Source organism: Anomaloglossus baeobatrachus, unplaced genomic scaffold (genome assembly GCF_048569485.1).
Source record: "Anomaloglossus baeobatrachus isolate aAnoBae1 unplaced genomic scaffold, aAnoBae1.hap1 Scaffold_636, whole genome shotgun sequence".
Lineage (NCBI taxonomy): Eukaryota > Metazoa > Chordata > Amphibia > Anura > Aromobatidae > Anomaloglossus > Anomaloglossus baeobatrachus.
Window position 1 is genome coordinate 53,204 of NW_027445004.1, and position 16,931 is coordinate 70,134.

General features: G+C 46.7%; 10 non-coding genes and 1 pseudogene across 10 annotated transcripts; all 11 read right to left on the reverse strand.

Annotated features, from left to right (window-relative positions):
* Positions 1 to 967: 967 nt before the first annotated feature.
* LOC142285950 (U2 spliceosomal RNA) lies at positions 968 to 1,162 on the reverse strand. The gene has a single exon (XR_012747239.1). It is a non-coding gene; the product is annotated as a U2 spliceosomal RNA (small nuclear RNA).
* A 684-nt stretch (positions 1,163 to 1,846) lies between these two features.
* Positions 1,847 to 1,973, reverse strand: LOC142285954 (U2 spliceosomal RNA; annotated as a pseudogene).
* Positions 1,974 to 3,360: 1,387 nt separating this feature from the next.
* On the reverse strand, positions 3,361 to 3,551 carry LOC142285980 (U2 spliceosomal RNA). Its single transcript, XR_012747261.1, has one exon. It is a non-coding gene; the product is annotated as a U2 spliceosomal RNA (small nuclear RNA).
* A 1,387-nt stretch (positions 3,552 to 4,938) lies between these two features.
* Positions 4,939 to 5,129, reverse strand: LOC142285982 (U2 spliceosomal RNA). Its single transcript, XR_012747262.1, has one exon. It is a non-coding gene; the product is annotated as a U2 spliceosomal RNA (small nuclear RNA).
* A 1,387-nt stretch (positions 5,130 to 6,516) lies between these two features.
* On the reverse strand, positions 6,517 to 6,707 carry LOC142285983 (U2 spliceosomal RNA). The gene has a single exon (XR_012747263.1). It is a non-coding gene; the product is annotated as a U2 spliceosomal RNA (small nuclear RNA).
* A 1,387-nt stretch (positions 6,708 to 8,094) lies between these two features.
* On the reverse strand, positions 8,095 to 8,285 carry LOC142285926 (U2 spliceosomal RNA). The gene has a single exon (XR_012747219.1). It is a non-coding gene; the product is annotated as a U2 spliceosomal RNA (small nuclear RNA).
* A 1,387-nt stretch (positions 8,286 to 9,672) lies between these two features.
* LOC142285984 (U2 spliceosomal RNA) lies at positions 9,673 to 9,863 on the reverse strand. The gene has a single exon (XR_012747264.1). It is a non-coding gene; the product is annotated as a U2 spliceosomal RNA (small nuclear RNA).
* A 1,387-nt stretch (positions 9,864 to 11,250) lies between these two features.
* Positions 11,251 to 11,441, reverse strand: LOC142285985 (U2 spliceosomal RNA). The gene has a single exon (XR_012747265.1). It is a non-coding gene; the product is annotated as a U2 spliceosomal RNA (small nuclear RNA).
* A 1,387-nt stretch (positions 11,442 to 12,828) lies between these two features.
* LOC142285986 (U2 spliceosomal RNA) lies at positions 12,829 to 13,019 on the reverse strand. Its single transcript, XR_012747266.1, has one exon. It is a non-coding gene; the product is annotated as a U2 spliceosomal RNA (small nuclear RNA).
* Positions 13,020 to 14,406: 1,387 nt separating this feature from the next.
* LOC142285987 (U2 spliceosomal RNA) lies at positions 14,407 to 14,597 on the reverse strand. The gene has a single exon (XR_012747267.1). It is a non-coding gene; the product is annotated as a U2 spliceosomal RNA (small nuclear RNA).
* Positions 14,598 to 15,984: 1,387 nt separating this feature from the next.
* Positions 15,985 to 16,175, reverse strand: LOC142285988 (U2 spliceosomal RNA). Its single transcript, XR_012747268.1, has one exon. It is a non-coding gene; the product is annotated as a U2 spliceosomal RNA (small nuclear RNA).
* Positions 16,176 to 16,931: the final 756 nt, after the last annotated feature.

Here is a 16,931-nt window from a genome sequence, read left to right on the forward strand (position 1 = left end):
TCCCTTCTCCTGTCATCCCCCTACCACCCGGGAAAAAAAGAGATTGCCCCCTCCTTCCACTAGCCCACCCTCCCACCCAAAGAACAACTTCTTCTGCGCAGCTTGTTTTCTAGGCAGCAGCGCTATTGTGATGTCATCGGGGGGCATTGTGACAAGCCGCCAGTGTTCCGTCTCTTCATGTTGTGCACAGTTCAAACGGAAAATACATCAACAGGCAGACTACAGAAAAGCTTACTATCAAAGGTTAGAGGGGGGCTTTCTCAGAGGGCTTTTTACAGTTTTTCTATTCCCAATTAGCCGTTTAAGTGTACTTATTGAAAGTAGTAATTCTTTCATAGGCCGCCCTTTCTTAGTATTTGACGTTCCTTATATTGCGGTATGAGGCTTCGCAGTAGGTTGCAAACATTCATCACCCATGACTGTCCCCAATTGAGCTCAGAAGCTCAATGTCTATCATGACCTCTCTTTTAGAATGTCCAAGAGCAAGCAAACTATTCCTCCAGGAGAGGGCGCCAACAGACTACTAAAGAGATCATCATTACTCAAAGAAAACCCCAAAAACCAATGCATGATAGGAATAAACAGGTAACTTTCTTTGGAGTGGAAGCGGAGAGATCGCACCAGATGCCAATTCTAGATGTTATCACACCTGTGGTCACTGCAGCAGCAGGTGAATCCACTTTGTCCAAAAGGGATCTATTCCATTCAATTGCAAATGATCTAGATAAGACAGAGAACTGCAGCACGGGGACATAGCCGAGTTGGTCAGGTTGAGTGGTGATGAGTTTGCTATTTGGATGAATAAAGAAAGTCAAAAGTGTGAAAGATAAAAAACAAAAGGAGGAAGTGTGAAAAGTGAATGGGCCAAATTGAGGTGCATATGAAGACGTATGCTTTCTTCCAATTCATTAAATCGGGCTAATATGAATCAGGTGAATTGAGTTCTGCTTTTGGAAACTGGGTTAAGAAGGGGTGCACCGTTCCTGGAGGTACTGCAATACCAGGTCAATGCGTGGAGTGGACAGAGCAAGCTCTTTTTCCATCTCCCTGTTCTAAAAATCCATTTAATATATGGTCCCCAGATAGGGGACGTATCAGATATTAAACTGATAAGAACAGATTTGATTTAATGAAGCTTTCCAAAGCACCGCAAAAAATGCATGACCGAAGTCACACCAAAAACAGTGCAAAGGCTAGGATTCGTGTGGACCCCTCCGTGAGGAGAGGGTCCCCAAAAATCAACCCCGTCCCTCCGAGCCAGAAGGCCACAGCAAGGGTCAGGGATCTTCGGTGCTCCCCCAAGCCGAAGCCTGGTTGAGCCTTGTCGTTGCTCCCAGCGTCCACCCAGGCATCTTACCCAAGTGGAGTAGAGAGCTACTAGTTGTTGGTTTCGCAGCCGAAACTGCCCGGACCGTCAACCGGTGTTGGTTTCTCAGCCCAAGGCTAACCGGACCTCCAACCGGGTGTTGGTTTCTCAGCCGAAGCTGACCCGGACCTCCAACCGGGTGTTGGTTTCTCAGCCGAAGCTGACCCAGACCTCCAACCGGGTGTTGGTTTCTCAGCCGAAGCTGACCCGGACCTCCAACCGGGTGTTGGTTTCTCAGCCCAAAGCTGAACGGACCTCCGACCATGATTATAAAAATTTCCCTTCCTAGCCAGAAGGCCGGGATAGAGCAATATGCTCAGAAAGTATGAAAGGGCAAGGTACGGTGTGCTACAGAGCCCAAGGCTCGCCGGGGTCCCAAGCCAGCAAGCTCAGACTCACTCCAGGGTCGTCAGTCCTGGGGCACATTGCACCATAGCCCCCACACTTACTCAGTCTAATAGCCTCGATCCTGGTAGGGCCATGTTTTCCTCTAGATGAATATACTATACATTAAGAGTACTAGCAAGCGCAACCTTCCAGTGTGCATTGCATCTGCCGAGCCTCACAGATACTACACTTGATCTTAGCCAAAAGGCCGAGAAGCGATAACCAGAATTGGTTTGGGCCTCGAGTGGCACCCTGGCCTATGCCGGACACATCTTAGGGAGAGAGAGCGAGAGGGAGACAAACCCACGCCTACACAAGACATTTTGTCACCCAAGCCAACCCTTGAAAAGGCTGCTTTGCAGAGCCAAAACAAGAAGAATGGTGCGTTTTGCAGCCGCCGCCCACTGCAATGAATCTGAATAACTCCTCCTTTAGGGCGCAAGCAACTCCCCTCCCCCTTGCAGTCTTTCCAATTCACGATACAAAAAGACGGACAGGACAGGTTGCCTGACTTTCCGTCACTGCCACCCTTTGCCATCCTTACCCGTAGAAAGCCCTTTCATCATCCCCAAACCCTAATCTTTTCCCTTTCCTTCCCAGCCCCCAAACCCTGCCCTCTGTACCTTTCTCACCACCCGCTTCCCTTCTCCTGTCATCCCCCTACCACCCGGGAAAAAAAGAGATTGCCCCCTCCTTCCACTAGCCCACCCTCCCACCCAAAGAACAACTTCTTCTGCGCAGCTTGTTTTCTAGGCAGCAGCGCTATTGTGATGTCATCGGGGGGCATTGTGACAAGCCGCCAGTGTTCCGTCTCTTCATGTTGTGCACAGTTCAAACGGAAAATACATCAACAGGCAGACTACAGAAAAGCTTACTATCAAAGGTTAGAGGGGGGCTTTCTCAGAGGGCTTTTTACAGTTTTTCTATTCCCAATTAGCCGTTTAAGTGTACTTATTGAAAGTAGTAATTCTTTCATAGGCCGCCCTTTCTTAGTATTTGACGTTCCTTATATTGCGGTATGAGGCTTCGCAGTAGGTTGCAAACATTCATCACCCATGACTGTCCCCAATTGAGCTCAGAAGCTCAATGTCTATCATGACCTCTCTTTTAGAATGTCCAAGAGCAAGCAAACTATTCCTCCAGGAGAGGGCGCCAACAGACTACTAAAGAGATCATCATTACTCAAAGAAAACCCCAAAAACCAATGCATGATAGGAATAAACAGGTAACTTTCTTTGGAGTGGAAGCGGAGAGATCGCACCAGATGCCAATTCTAGATGTTATCACACCTGTGGTCACTGCAGCAGCAGGTGAATCCACTTTGTCCAAAAGGGATCTATTCCATTCAATTGCAAATGATCTAGATAAGACAGAGAACTGCAGCACGGGGACATAGCCGAGTTGGTCAGGTTGAGTGGTGATGAGTTTGCTATTTGGATGAATAAAGAAAGTCAAAAGTGTGAAAGATAAAAAACAAAAGGAGGAAGTGTGAAAAGTGAATGGGCCAAATTGAGGTGCATATGAAGACGTATGCTTTCTTCCAATTCATTAAATCGGGCTAATATGAATCAGGTGAATTGAGTTCTGCTTTTGGAAACTGGGTTAAGAAGGGGTGCACCGTTCCTGGAGGTACTGCAATACCAGGTCAATGCGTGGAGTGGACAGAGCAAGCTCTTTTTCCATCTCCCTGTTCTAAAAATCCATTTAATATATGGTCCCCAGATAGGGGACGTATCAGATATTAAACTGATAAGAACAGATACTACACTTGATCTTAGCCAAAAGGCCGAGAAGCGATAACCAGAATTGGTTTGGGCCTCGAGTGGCACCCTGGCCTATGCCGGACACATCTTAGGGAGAGAGAGCGAGAGGGAGACAAACCCACGCCTACACAAGACATTTTGTCACCCAAGCCAACCCTTGAAAAGGCTGCTTTGCAGAGCCAAAACAAGAAGAATGGTGCGTTTTGCAGCCGCCGCCCACTGCAATGAATCTGAATAACTCCTCCTTTAGGGCGCAAGCAACTCCCCTCCCCCTTGCAGTCTTTCCAATTCACGATACAAAAAGACGGAGAGGACAGGTTGCCTGACTTTCCGTCACTGCCACCCTTTGCCATCCTTACCCGTAGAAAGCCCTTTCATCATCCCCAAACCCTAATCTTTTCCCTTTCCTTCCCAGCCCCCAAACCCTGCCCTCTGTACCTTTCTCACCACCCGCTTCCCTTCTCCTGTCATCCCCCTACCACCCGGGAAAAAAAGAGATTGCCCCCTCCTTCCACTAGCCCACCCTCCCACCCAAAGAACAACTTCTTCTGCGCAGCTTGTTTTCTAGGCAGCAGCGCTATTGTGATGTCATCGGGGGGCATTGTGACAAGCCGCCAGTGTTCCGTCTCTTCATGTTGTGCACAGTTCAAACGGAAAATACATCAACAGGCAGACTACAGAAAAGCTTACTATCAAAGGTTAGAGGGGGGCTTTCTCAGAGGGCTTTTTACAGTTTTTCTATTCCCAATTAGCCGTTTAAGTGTACTTATTGAAAGTAGTAATTCTTTCATAGGCCGCCCTTTCTTAGTATTTGACGTTCCTTATATTGCGGTATGAGGCTTCGCAGTAGGTTGCAAACATTCATCACCCATGACTGTCCCCAATTGAGCTCAGAAGCTCAATGTCTATCATGACCTCTCTTTTAGAATGTCCAAGAGCAAGCAAACTATTCCTCCAGGAGAGGGCGCCAACAGACTACTAAAGAGATCATCATTACTCAAAGAAAACCCCAAAAACCAATGCATGATAGGAATAAACAGGTAACTTTCTTTGGAGTGGAAGCGGAGAGATCGCACCAGATGCCAATTCTAGATGTTATCACACCTGTGGTCACTGCAGCAGCAGGTGAATCCACTTTGTCCAAAAGGGATCTATTCCATTCAATTGCAAATGATCTAGATAAGACAGAGAACTGCAGCACGGGGACATAGCCGAGTTGGTCAGGTTGAGTGGTGATGAGTTTGCTATTTGGATGAATAAAGAAAGTCAAAAGTGTGAAAGATAAAAAACAAAAGGAGGAAGTGTGAAAAGTGAATGGGCCAAATTGAGGTGCATATGAAGACGTATGCTTTCTTCCAATTCATTAAATCGGGCTAATATGAATCAGGTGAATTGAGTTCTGCTTTTGGAAACTGGGTTAAGAAGGGGTGCACCGTTCCTGGAGGTACTGCAATACCAGGTCAATGCGTGGAGTGGACAGAGCAAGCTCTTTTTCCATCTCCCTGTTCTAAAAATCCATTTAATATATGGTCCCCAGATAGGGGACGTATCAGATATTAAACTGATAAGAACAGATACTACACTTGATCTTAGCCAAAAGGCCGAGAAGCGATAACCAGAATTGGTTTGGGCCTCGAGTGGCACCCTGGCCTATGCCGGACACATCTTAGGGAGAGAGAGCGAGAGGGAGACAAACCCACGCCTACACAAGACATTTTGTCACCCAAGCCAACCCTTGAAAAGGCTGCTTTGCAGAGCCAAAACAAGAAGAATGGTGCGTTTTGCAGCCGCCGCCCACTGCAATGAATCTGAATAACTCCTCCTTTAGGGCGCAAGCAACTCCCCTCCCCCTTGCAGTCTTTCCAATTCACGATACAAAAAGACGGACAGGACAGGTTGCCTGACTTTCCGTCACTGCCACCCTTTGCCATCCTTACCCGTAGAAAGCCCTTTCATCATCCCCAAACCCTAATCTTTTCCCTTTCCTTCCCAGCCCCCAAACCCTGCCCTCTGTACCTTTCTCACCACCCGCTTCCCTTCTCCTGTCATCCCCCTACCACCCGGGAAAAAAAGAGATTGCCCCCTCCTTCCACTAGCCCACCCTCCCACCCAAAGAACAACTTCTTCTGCGCAGCTTGTTTTCTAGGCAGCAGCGCTATTGTGATGTCATCGGGGGGCATTGTGACAAGCCGCCAGTGTTCCGTCTCTTCATGTTGTGCACAGTTCAAACGGAAAATACATCAACAGGCAGACTACAGAAAAGCTTACTATCAAAGGTTAGAGGGGGGCTTTCTCAGAGGGCTTTTTACAGTTTTTCTATTCCCAATTAGCCGTTTAAGTGTACTTATTGAAAGTAGTAATTCTTTCATAGGCCGCCCTTTCTTAGTATTTGACGTTCCTTATATTGCGGTATGAGGCTTCGCAGTAGGTTGCAAACATTCATCACCCATGACTGTCCCCAATTGAGCTCAGAAGCTCAATGTCTATCATGACCTCTCTTTTAGAATGTCCAAGAGCAAGCAAACTATTCCTCCAGGAGAGGGCGCCAACAGACTACTAAAGAGATCATCATTACTCAAAGAAAACCCCAAAAACCAATGCATGATAGGAATAAACAGGTAACTTTCTTTGGAGTGGAAGCGGAGAGATCGCACCAGATGCCAATTCTAGATGTTATCACACCTGTGGTCACTGCAGCAGCAGGTGAATCCACTTTGTCCAAAAGGGATCTATTCCATTCAATTGCAAATGATCTAGATAAGACAGAGAACTGCAGCACGGGGACATAGCCGAGTTGGTCAGGTTGAGTGGTGATGAGTTTGCTATTTGGATGAATAAAGAAAGTCAAAAGTGTGAAAGATAAAAAACAAAAGGAGGAAGTGTGAAAAGTGAATGGGCCAAATTGAGGTGCATATGAAGACGTATGCTTTCTTCCAATTCATTAAATCGGGCTAATATGAATCAGGTGAATTGAGTTCTGCTTTTGGAAACTGGGTTAAGAAGGGGTGCACCGTTCCTGGAGGTACTGCAATACCAGGTCAATGCGTGGAGTGGACAGAGCAAGCTCTTTTTCCATCTCCCTGTTCTAAAAATCCATTTAATATATGGTCCCCAGATAGGGGACGTATCAGATATTAAACTGATAAGAACAGATACTACACTTGATCTTAGCCAAAAGGCCGAGAAGCGATAACCAGAATTGGTTTGGGCCTCGAGTGGCACCCTGGCCTATGCCGGACACATCTTAGGGAGAGAGAGCGAGAGGGAGACAAACCCACGCCTACACAAGACATTTTGTCACCCAAGCCAACCCTTGAAAAGGCTGCTTTGCAGAGCCAAAACAAGAAGAATGGTGCGTTTTGCAGCCGCCGCCCACTGCAATGAATCTGAATAACTCCTCCTTTAGGGCGCAAGCAACTCCCCTCCCCCTTGCAGTCTTTCCAATTCACGATACAAAAAGACGGACAGGACAGGTTGCCTGACTTTCCGTCACTGCCACCCTTTGCCATCCTTACCCGTAGAAAGCCCTTTCATCATCCCCAAACCCTAATCTTTTCCCTTTCCTTCCCAGCCCCCAAACCCTGCCCTCTGTACCTTTCTCACCACCCGCTTCCCTTCTCCTGTCATCCCCCTACCACCCGGGAAAAAAAGAGATTGCCCCCTCCTTCCACTAGCCCACCCTCCCACCCAAAGAACAACTTCTTCTGCGCAGCTTGTTTTCTAGGCAGCAGCGCTATTGTGATGTCATCGGGGGGCATTGTGACAAGCCGCCAGTGTTCCGTCTCTTCATGTTGTGCACAGTTCAAACGGAAAATACATCAACAGGCAGACTACAGAAAAGCTTACTATCAAAGGTTAGAGGGGGGCTTTCTCAGAGGGCTTTTTACAGTTTTTCTATTCCCAATTAGCCGTTTAAGTGTACTTATTGAAAGTAGTAATTCTTTCATAGGCCGCCCTTTCTTAGTATTTGACGTTCCTTATATTGCGGTATGAGGCTTCGCAGTAGGTTGCAAACATTCATCACCCATGACTGTCCCCAATTGAGCTCAGAAGCTCAATGTCTATCATGACCTCTCTTTTAGAATGTCCAAGAGCAAGCAAACTATTCCTCCAGGAGAGGGCGCCAACAGACTACTAAAGAGATCATCATTACTCAAAGAAAACCCCAAAAACCAATGCATGATAGGAATAAACAGGTAACTTTCTTTGGAGTGGAAGCGGAGAGATCGCACCAGATGCCAATTCTAGATGTTATCACACCTGTGGTCACTGCAGCAGCAGGTGAATCCACTTTGTCCAAAAGGGATCTATTCCATTCAATTGCAAATGATCTAGATAAGACAGAGAACTGCAGCACGGGGACATAGCCGAGTTGGTCAGGTTGAGTGGTGATGAGTTTGCTATTTGGATGAATAAAGAAAGTCAAAAGTGTGAAAGATAAAAAACAAAAGGAGGAAGTGTGAAAAGTGAATGGGCCAAATTGAGGTGCATATGAAGACGTATGCTTTCTTCCAATTCATTAAATCGGGCTAATATGAATCAGGTGAATTGAGTTCTGCTTTTGGAAACTGGGTTAAGAAGGGGTGCACCGTTCCTGGAGGTACTGCAATACCAGGTCAATGCGTGGAGTGGACAGAGCAAGCTCTTTTTCCATCTCCCTGTTCTAAAAATCCATTTAATATATGGTCCCCAGATAGGGGACGTATCAGATATTAAACTGATAAGAACAGATACTACACTTGATCTTAGCCAAAAGGCCAAGAAGCGATAACCAGAATTGGTTTGGGCCTCGAGTGGCACCCTGGCCTATGCCGGACACATCTTAGGGAGAGAGAGCGAGAGGGAGACAAACCCACGCCTACACAAGACATTTTGTCACCCAAGCCAACCCTTGAAAAGGCTGCTTTGCAGAGCCAAAACAAGAAGAATGGTGCGTTTTGCAGCCGCCGCCCACTGCAATGAATCTGAATAACTCCTCCTTTAGGGCGCAAGCAACTCCCCTCCCCCTTGCAGTCTTTCCAATTCACGATACAAAAAGACGGACAGGACAGGTTGCCTGACTTTCCGTCACTGCCACCCTTTGCCATCCTTACCCGTAGAAAGCCCTTTCATCATCCCCAAACCCTAATCTTTTCCCTTTCCTTCCCAGCCCCCAAACCCTGCCCTCTGTACCTTTCTCACCACCCGCTTCCCTTCTCCTGTCATCCCCCTACCACCCGGGAAAAAAAGAGATTGCCCCCTCCTTCCACTAGCCCACCCTCCCACCCAAAGAACAACTTCTTCTGCGCAGCTTGTTTTCTAGGCAGCAGCGCTATTGTGATGTCATCGGGGGGCATTGTGACAAGCCGCCAGTGTTCCGTCTCTTCATGTTGTGCACAGTTCAAACGGAAAATACATCAACAGGCAGACTACAGAAAAGCTTACTATCAAAGGTTAGAGGGGGGCTTTCTCAGAGGGCTTTTTACAGTTTTTCTATTCCCAATTAGCCGTTTAAGTGTACTTATTGAAAGTAGTAATTCTTTCATAGGCCGCCCTTTCTTAGTATTTGACGTTCCTTATATTGCGGTATGAGGCTTCGCAGTAGGTTGCAAACATTCATCACCCATGACTGTCCCCAATTGAGCTCAGAAGCTCAATGTCTATCATGACCTCTCTTTTAGAATGTCCAAGAGCAAGCAAACTATTCCTCCAGGAGAGGGCGCCAACAGACTACTAAAGAGATCATCATTACTCAAAGAAAACCCCAAAAACCAATGCATGATAGGAATAAACAGGTAACTTTCTTTGGAGTGGAAGCGGAGAGATCGCACCAGATGCCAATTCTAGATGTTATCACACCTGTGGTCACTGCAGCAGCAGGTGAATCCACTTTGTCCAAAAGGGATCTATTCCATTCAATTGCAAATGATCTAGATAAGACAGAGAACTGCAGCACGGGGACATAGCCGAGTTGGTCAGGTTGAGTGGTGATGAGTTTGCTATTTGGATGAATAAAGAAAGTCAAAAGTGTGAAAGATAAAAAACAAAAGGAGGAAGTGTGAAAAGTGAATGGGCCAAATTGAGGTGCATATGAAGACGTATGCTTTCTTCCAATTCATTAAATCGGGCTAATATGAATCAGGTGAATTGAGTTCTGCTTTTGGAAACTGGGTTAAGAAGGGGTGCACCGTTCCTGGAGGTACTGCAATACCAGGTCAATGCGTGGAGTGGACAGAGCAAGCTCTTTTTCCATCTCCCTGTTCTAAAAATCCATTTAATATATGGTCCCCAGATAGGGGACGTATCAGATATTAAACTGATAAGAACAGATACTACACTTGATCTTAGCCAAAAGGCCGAGAAGCGATAACCAGAATTGGTTTGGGCCTCGAGTGGCACCCTGGCCTATGCCGGACACATCTTAGGGAGAGAGAGCGAGAGGGAGACAAACCCACGCCTACACAAGACATTTTGTCACCCAAGCCAACCCTTGAAAAGGCTGCTTTGCAGAGCCAAAACAAGAAGAATGGTGCGTTTTGCAGCCGCCGCCCACTGCAATGAATCTGAATAACTCCTCCTTTAGGGCGCAAGCAACTCCCCTCCCCCTTGCAGTCTTTCCAATTCACGATACAAAAAGACGGACAGGACAGGTTGCCTGACTTTCCGTCACTGCCACCCTTTGCCATCCTTACCCGTAGAAAGCCCTTTCATCATCCCCAAACCCTAATCTTTTCCCTTTCCTTCCCAGCCCCCAAACCCTGCCCTCTGTACCTTTCTCACCACCCGCTTCCCTTCTCCTGTCATCCCCCTACCACCCGGGAAAAAAAGAGATTGCCCCCTCCTTCCACTAGCCCACCCTCCCACCCAAAGAACAACTTCTTCTGCGCAGCTTGTTTTCTAGGCAGCAGCGCTATTGTGATGTCATCGGGGGGCATTGTGACAAGCCGCCAGTGTTCCGTCTCTTCATGTTGTGCACAGTTCAAACGGAAAATACATCAACAGGCAGACTACAGAAAAGCTTACTATCAAAGGTTAGAGGGGGGCTTTCTCAGAGGGCTTTTTACAGTTTTTCTATTCCCAATTAGCCGTTTAAGTGTACTTATTGAAAGTAGTAATTCTTTCATAGGCCGCCCTTTCTTAGTATTTGACGTTCCTTATATTGCGGTATGAGGCTTCGCAGTAGGTTGCAAACATTCATCACCCATGACTGTCCCCAATTGAGCTCAGAAGCTCAATGTCTATCATGACCTCTCTTTTAGAATGTCCAAGAGCAAGCAAACTATTCCTCCAGGAGAGGGCGCCAACAGACTACTAAAGAGATCATCATTACTCAAAGAAAACCCCAAAAACCAATGCATGATAGGAATAAACAGGTAACTTTCTTTGGAGTGGAAGCGGAGAGATCGCACCAGATGCCAATTCTAGATGTTATCACACCTGTGGTCACTGCAGCAGCAGGTGAATCCACTTTGTCCAAAAGGGATCTATTCCATTCAATTGCAAATGATCTAGATAAGACAGAGAACTGCAGCACGGGGACATAGCCGAGTTGGTCAGGTTGAGTGGTGATGAGTTTGCTATTTGGATGAATAAAGAAAGTCAAAAGTGTGAAAGATAAAAAACAAAAGGAGGAAGTGTGAAAAGTGAATGGGCCAAATTGAGGTGCATATGAAGACGTATGCTTTCTTCCAATTCATTAAATCGGGCTAATATGAATCAGGTGAATTGAGTTCTGCTTTTGGAAACTGGGTTAAGAAGGGGTGCACCGTTCCTGGAGGTACTGCAATACCAGGTCAATGCGTGGAGTGGACAGAGCAAGCTCTTTTTCCATCTCCCTGTTCTAAAAATCCATTTAATATATGGTCCCCAGATAGGGGACGTATCAGATATTAAACTGATAAGAACAGATACTACACTTGATCTTAGCCAAAAGGCCGAGAAGCGATAACCAGAATTGGTTTGGGCCTCGAGTGGCACCCTGGCCTATGCCGGACACATCTTAGGGAGAGAGAGCGAGAGGGAGACAAACCCACGCCTACACAAGACATTTTGTCACCCAAGCCAACCCTTGAAAAGGCTGCTTTGCAGAGCCAAAACAAGAAGAATGGTGCGTTTTGCAGCCGCCGCCCACTGCAATGAATCTGAATAACTCCTCCTTTAGGGCGCAAGCAACTCCCCTCCCCCTTGCAGTCTTTCCAATTCACGATACAAAAAGACGGACAGGACAGGTTGCCTGACTTTCCGTCACTGCCACCCTTTGCCATCCTTACCCGTAGAAAGCCCTTTCATCATCCCCAAACCCTAATCTTTTCCCTTTCCTTCCCAGCCCCCAAACCCTGCCCTCTGTACCTTTCTCACCACCCGCTTCCCTTCTCCTGTCATCCCCCTACCACCCGGGAAAAAAAGAGATTGCCCCCTCCTTCCACTAGCCCACCCTCCCACCCAAAGAACAACTTCTTCTGCGCAGCTTGTTTTCTAGGCAGCAGCGCTATTGTGATGTCATCGGGGGGCATTGTGACAAGCCGCCAGTGTTCCGTCTCTTCATGTTGTGCACAGTTCAAACGGAAAATACATCAACAGGCAGACTACAGAAAAGCTTACTATCAAAGGTTAGAGGGGGGCTTTCTCAGAGGGCTTTTTACAGTTTTTCTATTCCCAATTAGCCGTTTAAGTGTACTTATTGAAAGTAGTAATTCTTTCATAGGCCGCCCTTTCTTAGTATTTGACGTTCCTTATATTGCGGTATGAGGCTTCGCAGTAGGTTGCAAACATTCATCACCCATGACTGTCCCCAATTGAGCTCAGAAGCTCAATGTCTATCATGACCTCTCTTTTAGAATGTCCAAGAGCAAGCAAACTATTCCTCCAGGAGAGGGCGCCAACAGACTACTAAAGAGATCATCATTACTCAAAGAAAACCCCAAAAACCAATGCATGATAGGAATAAACAGGTAACTTTCTTTGGAGTGGAAGCGGAGAGATCGCACCAGATGCCAATTCTAGATGTTATCACACCTGTGGTCACTGCAGCAGCAGGTGAATCCACTTTGTCCAAAAGGGATCTATTCCATTCAATTGCAAATGATCTAGATAAGACAGAGAACTGCAGCACGGGGACATAGCCGAGTTGGTCAGGTTGAGTGGTGATGAGTTTGCTATTTGGATGAATAAAGAAAGTCAAAAGTGTGAAAGATAAAAAACAAAAGGAGGAAGTGTGAAAAGTGAATGGGCCAAATTGAGGTGCATATGAAGACGTATGCTTTCTTCCAATTCATTAAATCGGGCTAATATGAATCAGGTGAATTGAGTTCTGCTTTTGGAAACTGGGTTAAGAAGGGGTGCACCGTTCCTGGAGGTACTGCAATACCAGGTCAATGCGTGGAGTGGACAGAGCAAGCTCTTTTTCCATCTCCCTGTTCTAAAAATCCATTTAATATATGGTCCCCAGATAGGGGACGTATCAGATATTAAACTGATAAGAACAGATACTACACTTGATCTTAGCCAAAAGGCCGAGAAGCGATAACCAGAATTGGTTTGGGCCTCGAGTGGCACCCTGGCCTATGCCGGACACATCTTAGGGAGAGAGAGCGAGAGGGAGACAAACCCACGCCTACACAAGACATTTTGTCACCCAAGCCAACCCTTGAAAAGGCTGCTTTGCAGAGCCAAAACAAGAAGAATGGTGCGTTTTGCAGCCGCCGCCCACTGCAATGAATCTGAATAACTCCTCCTTTAGGGCGCAAGCAACTCCCCTCCCCCTTGCAGTCTTTCCAATTCACGATACAAAAAGACGGACAGGACAGGTTGCCTGACTTTCCGTCACTGCCACCCTTTGCCATCCTTACCCGTAGAAAGCCCTTTCATCATCCCCAAACCCTAATCTTTTCCCTTTCCTTCCCAGCCCCCAAACCCTGCCCTCTGTACCTTTCTCACCACCCGCTTCCCTTCTCCTGTCATCCCCCTACCACCCGGGAAAAAAAGAGATTGCCCCCTCCTTCCACTAGCCCACCCTCCCACCCAAAGAACAACTTCTTCTGCGCAGCTTGTTTTCTAGGCAGCAGCGCTATTGTGATGTCATCGGGGGGCATTGTGACAAGCCGCCAGTGTTCCGTCTCTTCATGTTGTGCACAGTTCAAACGGAAAATACATCAACAGGCAGACTACAGAAAAGCTTACTATCAAAGGTTAGAGGGGGGCTTTCTCAGAGGGCTTTTTACAGTTTTTCTATTCCCAATTAGCCGTTTAAGTGTACTTATTGAAAGTAGTAATTCTTTCATAGGCCGCCCTTTCTTAGTATTTGACGTTCCTTATATTGCGGTATGAGGCTTCGCAGTAGGTTGCAAACATTCATCACCCATGACTGTCCCCAATTGAGCTCAGAAGCTCAATGTCTATCATGACCTCTCTTTTAGAATGTCCAAGAGCAAGCAAACTATTCCTCCAGGAGAGGGCGCCAACAGACTACTAAAGAGATCATCATTACTCAAAGAAAACCCCAAAAACCAATGCATGATAGGAATAAACAGGTAACTTTCTTTGGAGTGGAAGCGGAGAGATCGCACCAGATGCCAATTCTAGATGTTATCACACCTGTGGTCACTGCAGCAGCAGGTGAATCCACTTTGTCCAAAAGGGATCTATTCCATTCAATTGCAAATGATCTAGATAAGACAGAGAACTGCAGCACGGGGACATAGCCGAGTTGGTCAGGTTGAGTGGTGATGAGTTTGCTATTTGGATGAATAAAGAAAGTCAAAAGTGTGAAAGATAAAAAACAAAAGGAGGAAGTGTGAAAAGTGAATGGGCCAAATTGAGGTGCATATGAAGACGTATGCTTTCTTCCAATTCATTAAATCGGGCTAATATGAATCAGGTGAATTGAGTTCTGCTTTTGGAAACTGGGTTAAGAAGGGGTGCACCGTTCCTGGAGGTACTGCAATACCAGGTCAATGCGTGGAGTGGACAGAGCAAGCTCTTTTTCCATCTCCCTGTTCTAAAAATCCATTTAATATATGGTCCCCAGATAGGGGACGTATCAGATATTAAACTGATAAGAACAGATACTACACTTGATCTTAGCCAAAAGGCCGAGAAGCGATAACCAGAATTGGTTTGGGCCTCGAGTGGCACCCTGGCCTATGCCGGACACATCTTAGGGAGAGAGAGCGAGAGGGAGACAAACCCACGCCTACACAAGACATTTTGTCACCCAAGCCAACCCTTGAAAAGGCTGCTTTGCAGAGCCAAAACAAGAAGAATGGTGCGTTTTGCAGCCGCCGCCCACTGCAATGAATCTGAATAACTCCTCCTTTAGGGCGCAAGCAACTCCCCTCCCCCTTGCAGTCTTTCCAATTCACGATACAAAAAGACGGACAGGACAGGTTGCCTGACTTTCCGTCACTGCCACCCTTTGCCATCCTTACCCGTAGAAAGCCCTTTCATCATCCCCAAACCCTAATCTTTTCCCTTTCCTTCCCAGCCCCCAAACCCTGCCCTCTGTACCTTTCTCACCACCCGCTTCCCTTCTCCTGTCATCCCCCTACCACCCGGGAAAAAAAGAGATTGCCCCCTCCTTCCACTAGCCCACCCTCCCACCCAAAGAACAACTTCTTCTGCGCAGCTTGTTTTCTAGGCAGCAGCGCTATTGTGATGTCATCGGGGGGCATTGTGACAAGCCGCCAGTGTTCCGTCTCTTCATGTTGTGCACAGTTCAAACGGAAAATACATCAACAGGCAGACTACAGAAAAGCTTACTATCAAAGGTTAGAGGGGGGCTTTCTCAGAGGGCTTTTTACAGTTTTTCTATTCCCAATTAGCCGTTTAAGTGTACTTATTGAAAGTAGTAATTCTTTCATAGGCCGCCCTTTCTTAGTATTTGACGTTCCTTATATTGCGGTATGAGGCTTCGCAGTAAGTTGCAAACATTCATCACCCATGACTGTCCCCAATTGAGCTCAGAAGCTCAATGTCTATCATGACCTCTCTTTTAGAATGTCCAAGAGCAAGCAAACTATTCCTCCAGGAGAGGGCGCCAACAGACTACTAAAGAGATCATCATTACTCAAAGAAAACCCCAAAAACCAATGCATGATAGGAATAAACAGGTAACTTTCTTTGGAGTGGAAGCGGAGAGATCGCACCAGATGCCAATTCTAGATGTTATCACACCTGTGGTCACTGCAGCAGCAGGTGAATCCACTTTGTCCAAAAGGGATCTATTCCATTCAATTGCAAATGATCTAGATAAGACAGAGAACTGCAGCACGGGGACATAGCCGAGTTGGTCAGGTTGAGTGGTGATGAGTTTGCTATTTGGATGAATAAAGAAAGTCAAAAGTGTGAAAGATAAAAAACAAAAGGAGGAAGTGTGAAAAGTGAATGGGCCAAATTGAGGTGCATATGAAGACGTATGCTTTCTTCCAATTCATTAAATCGGGCTAATATGAATCAGGTGAATTGAGTTCTGCTTTTGGAAACTGGGTTAAGAAGGGGTGCACCGTTCCTGGAGGTACTGCAATACCAGGTCAATGCGTGGAGTGGACAGAGCAAGCTCTTTTTCCATCTCCCTGTTCTAAAAATCCATTTAATATATGGTCCCCAGATAGGGGACGTATCAGATATTAAACTGATAAGAACAGATACTACACTTGATCTTAGCCAAAAGGCCGAGAAGCGATAACCAGAATTGGTTTGGGCCTCGAGTGGCACCCTGGCCTATGCCGGACACATCTTAGGGAGAGAGAGCGAGAGGGAGACAAACCCACGCCTACACAAGACATTTTGTCACCCAAGCCAACCCTTGAAAAGGCTGCTTTGCAGAGCCAAAACAAGAAGAATGGTGCGTTTTGCAGCCGCCGCCCACTGCAATGAATCTGAATAACTCCTCCTTTAGGGCGCAAGCAACTCCCCTCCCCCTTGCAGTCTTTCCAATTCACGATACAAAAAGACGGACAGGACAGGTTGCCTGACTTTCCGTCACTGCCACCCTTTGCCATCCTTACCCGTAGAAAGCCCTTTCATCATCCCCAAACCCTAATCTTTTCCCTTTCCTTCCCAGCCCCCAAACCCTGCCCTCTGTACCTTTCTCACCACCCGCTTCCCTTCTCCTGTCATCCCCCTACCACCCGGGAAAAAAAGAGATTGCCCCCTCCTTCCACTAGCCCACCCTCCCACCCAAAGAACAACTTCTTCTGCGCAGCTTGTTTTCTAGGCAGCAGCGCTATTGTGATGTCATCGGGGGGCATTGTGACAAGCCGCCAGTGTTCCGTCTCTTCATGTTGTGCACAGTTCAAACGGAAAATACATCAACAGGCAGACTACAGAAAAGCTTACTATCAAAGGTTAGAGGGGGGCTTTCTCAGAGGGCTTTTTACAGTTTTTCTATTCCCAATTAGCCGTTTAAGTGTACTTATTGAAAGTAGTAATTCTTTCAT